Genomic DNA, 4,798 nt, shown 5'->3' with positions numbered 1-4,798 from the left:
TTCAGAGTTGGCTCCATTTCTAAGCAGTTACTCTTGCTATGGCTCTGCAGTAAAACGATCTTATGAGTAGCTCCTATCTAGATAAGCTTCTTCCTGGTTTGACCCGGCCCTCAAGACTTCACACCAGTATATTGATCAGTAGGCAACATTCTCAGGTCTGTTCTGACCTTGGCAATGAGAATAAGTATCTCTTTTATTTTTCTACATCTTGATGTCTTCAATTAGATTATAAATTCCTTGAAACAAGGATTATTCATCTTTATATTCTTCCCCACATTACCTAAGACAGTTGTTGGCATATAACCAGTGACAAAAGTATTGGTTAATTGATTCAAATCACTCCCTGATCACCAATACAACCCCACTCCATATTCTGAGTGAGCAGGGTAGGCAGCTGCTGGCTTGATATAAATTTAGAATTTAGGAAAGTTCTCCCAGCCCAAGGACTGTTCCTCTCTGCCAGGATCCCTAAAATAACCACATTACTCACCGCTTTAAGTCAAGGCCTTGAAAATTCTTGTTAAAATGCAAATGTCATTTGAGAGAGATAACATGAAGTTATCAATACCTATTAATAACATAGAATATTATTCGTTTAGCAGAGAATATGAAAGATCCAGAGGATGGAAGGGCAGACTTAAGTCAACCCCAAAATTTAGGACCTAGTAATATCAGGAACTAGGAACTGGTAATATCAGGAACTAGTATCTTGGCAATAGGTGGATGCATATTGAAAGGAAAAATTATCTCAGAAAACTCAAATGAGGTGATAGTAAAAATGCACATGATACAGTGAAAAATGATTAATAGTAATATAATAACTTTTTTAGGTACATACGCTGTGTCATAGTTTTCTAGGTACTTTACATATTTTAGTTCACTTTTCATTTCTTCATCTCTAAGATAGGTATAATTATTATTCCACACTTTTAGTTGAAGAAACCAAGTCAGAGAAACATTAGTGATTTGCCCAATGTCACAAAGCCAGTACGGGGTAGGGCTGGAATTGGAACAAGCTCTCTGGTTCTAGAGTTTCTAGGTTGAACCTCCAAGCCACAGCCTTCGATTGTTGTTTTCGTAATATGGTCATGATTTTAACCACAGAAAGAGGGTTGACCATTCATTCCTCTCAAACTCACTCACCTGCAATCTATGAGTTTCTCCATACGTCTATTCATTTCCATTCCTCCTACAAGCTAACCCAAGTTCTCTATTTCTTTTCTAGGAAGCACTCACTGTCTGCCAAGCACTGTGCCAGACCTTATCTCATTTAAGCCTCAGATAAAATATTAATAATTTCTACATGAAGAAACTAAGGCATAGGAAGCTCATTACCTGCCCCCTGCGAAAGTCATTCTGTAATATTAGTCCTGGGATTTGAACCCACAAAGGCTGATTCCAGAGCCCTTAGTCATATTTCCCGTGTGACCCAACCACATGGTCATCCTACAAGTTTCCTAACTCACCTCCCTTTGGCTGGTCTTTCCCCCAACCCAACTCCCACATCTCAAACCCTAAGGTCCCCTCTCCTGGCTCCTAATCTGTTATTCAAGGAAATGGAGGCTGAGGCTCCCACCTTCTTCTTACTTCTCCAGGTATAAGTACCTACTGAATAGTTACTAACACATTTGACTACATTTTAAAAAAGAATAAGAAATTAAACATTTCTCCAAGGCCACAAACAATTCAACAAACAAAGGGCAACTCAGTGGGGAGTGGGAAGGGGGGGGGGCAAGAAAGAGATAGGGGATTAAGAGGTACAACTATTATGTATAAAACAAATGAGCTACAAGGAGCTCTTTCCCATCTTGCAAGATGGTGGGTGAAAAAGCTGAGAAGCCAGATACTAAGGAGAAAAAACCTGAAGCCAAGAAGGCTGATGCTGGTGGCAAGGTTAAAAAGGTGAAGAAGGTTAAGAAGGGGAAGCCCCGCTGAAGCCGAAACCCTGTCCTGGTCAGAGGAATTGGCAGACATTCCCGATCAGCTATGTATTCCAGAAAGGCCTTGTACAAGAGGAAGTATTCAGAAGATAAAGCCAAGGTTGAAAAGAGAAAGAAAAAGAAGGTGGAGGTTCTTGCTACTGTCACAAAACCAGTTGGTGGTGTCAAGAATGGTGGTACCCGAGTGGTTAAATTTTGCAAAATGCCTAGGTATTATCCTACTGAAGATGTGCCCTCGAAAATTGTTGAGTCGGCAAAAAACCCTTCAGTAAGCATGTGAGAAAACTGTGTGCTGGCATCACTCCTGGGACCATTCGGATCATCCTGCCTGGGTGCCACAGAGGCAAGAGGGTCATTTTCCTGAAGCAGCTGAGCAGCGACTTGCTACCTGTGACTGGGCCTCTGTCCCTCAACTGAGTTCCTTGGCGTAGAACACACCAGAAATTTGTCATTGCTACCTCCACCAAAATTGATATCAGTGGTGTGAAAATCCCAGAACATCTCACTGATGCTTACTTCAAAAAAGAAGCTGCGTAGCTCTATTTACAATAGCCAGGACATGGAAGCAACCTAAGTGTCCATCGACAGATGAATGGATAAAGAAGATGTGGCACATATATACAATGGAATATTACTCAGCCATAAAAAGAAATGAAAATGAGTTATTTGTAGTGAGGTGGATGGACCTAGAGTCTGTCATACAGAGTGAAGTAAGTCAGAAAGAGAAAAACAAATACTGTATGCTAACACATATATATGGAATCTAAAAAAAAAAAGAATGGTTCTGAAGAACCTAGAGGCAGGACAGGAATAAAGATGCAGAATGGACTTGAGGACACGGGGGGAAGGGTAAGCTGGGACGAAGTGAGAGAGTGGCATGGACTTATATACACTACCAAAGGTAAAATAGGTAGCTAATGGGAAGCAGCCACATAGCACAGGGAGATCAGCTCCGTGCTTTGTGACCACCTAGAGGGGTAGGATAGGGAGGGTGGGAGGGAGACACAAGAGGGAGGGGATATGGGGATATATGTATACACATAGCTGATTCACTTTTTGATACAGCAGAAACTAACACACCATTGTAAAGCAATTATACTCCAATAAAAATGTTTTTAAAAAAAATTTTTTTTTAAAAGAAGCTGCGTAAGCTCAGGCACCAGGAAGGTGAGATCTTCGACACACAGAGAGAAAACTACGAGATTACAGAGCAGAGCAAGGTAGATCAGAAAGCTGCGGACTCACAAATTCTGCGAAGAATCAAAGCTGTTCCTCAGCTCCGGGGCTACCTTTGCTCTGTATTTGCTCTCACAAATGGAATTTATCCTCACAAAGTAGTGTTCTAAACTTCTTACAAAGAACCTAATTAAATAACTGACCCATTTGGAAAAAAAAAAAAAAAAAGCTGCAAGGATATATACAACACAGGGAATAGTACAACACAGGGAATATAGCCAATATTTTGTAACTATAAATGAAATATAACTTTTAAAAATTGTGAAACACTATGGTGTACACCTGATACTTATATAGTATTGTACCCCAATTAAACTATACCTCAATTAAAGGGGGAGGGCAATTCAGGAAAATACTTATAGCATATGTAGCAAAGGGCTAATTTTCTTCATTTACAAAGAGCTCTTAGAGATATGTCTCCACAAAAGGAAAAATTGACATGGGATATAAACAGGTTAAGTCCAGTTTAAAAGATTTGCACTTAAGAGATGGGCCAAGATAGTGGAGTAGAAAGACCCCGAGCTCACCTCCTTTCATGGGCACACCAAAATTACAACTATTTACAGAACAACCATCAATGAAAAAGGCCAGAACCTACCAGAAGAGATCTTCTACAACTAAAGATATAAAGAAGAAACCACAACCAGACACAAGAAAAACTTTCTGGCCTCCCCCTCTGTACCAGGAAGGGCAGATCGATTCTCCGTCATCAGAGAGAGAACTAGACTCCTATCAGCCCGCAGATGGCGCCAGAGAAACCTACAGAACAAACCTTGCTAAAAACAACCCTTATTTTCCATTAGTTCCCTTTATATGTTTACCTTTCCACAATTTGCCATCTCATAGAAGCCCAACGTGCTTTTCCTTTGTTTTGTCACTACTCTAAAAGTTTATTGTTCTTTATTAAGATGCTATAAAAACCCAGCTGACACCTTGGTCTTGGACTTTCCAGCTTCCAGGACTGTGAGAGATGTTTGTTACTTCAGTCACCCAGTCTATGGTTTTTATTATAGCAGCCCAAACGGCTATAAAAGGCCCCTGGGGGGGGGAGGTTGTTTTGTTTTGTTTTGTTTTGTTGCGGTACACAGCCCTCTCACTGCTGCGGCCTCTCCCATTGCGGAGCCCAAGCTCCGGGCGCCCAGGCTCAGCGGCCATGGCTCACCGGCCCAGCCGCTCCGTGGCATGTGGGATCCTCCGGGACTGGAGCACGAACCCGTGTCCCCTGCATCGGCAGGCGGACTCTCAACCACTGCGCCACCAGGGAAGCCCCAGCTCTGGGGTTTTAAATTACTTCTCCCTACTCCTTTTCCACCTATCTTCCTCCTTCCCAGTCCGATGCACCATATGACCCAGCAAAACAATTTACTCACAGATTCTCACTTCTGTATGCTGGGAGATACTCCTCCACGGGTCTCTCGTGTTCCTACGTGTCTTACTGACTGTGCCAGAAATGCAAAGCCCTAACTGATCTTTACCAGGACCATTTCTCAGGATTATATATAACCTTTGTAGATGAGGCAATGTCTTCCTCTGGGACAAAGGGCAGACTTGCTTACTGCTTGCTATAAAACAACAGGTTCCCAAGCTCAGTGTTTCTCTCTTGTAATACAACCCACTACATG

The 4,798-nt window shown here is 41.9% G+C and overlaps 1 pseudogene; it reads left to right on the top strand.

Moving 5' to 3' along the window:
- Positions 1 to 1,815: 1,815 nt before the first annotated feature.
- On the top strand, positions 1,816 to 3,286 carry LOC112395277 (60S ribosomal protein L6-like; annotated as a pseudogene).
- The last annotated feature ends 1,512 nt before the right edge of the window (positions 3,287 to 4,798 follow it).

Source organism: Neophocaena asiaeorientalis, unplaced genomic scaffold, assembly GCF_003031525.2.
Source record: "Neophocaena asiaeorientalis asiaeorientalis breed wild unplaced genomic scaffold, Neophocaena_asiaeorientalis_V1.1 scaffold258, whole genome shotgun sequence".
NCBI classification, from domain to species: domain Eukaryota; kingdom Metazoa; phylum Chordata; class Mammalia; order Artiodactyla; family Phocoenidae; genus Neophocaena; species Neophocaena asiaeorientalis.
This window is presented reverse-complemented; position numbering and strand designations above follow the sequence as displayed.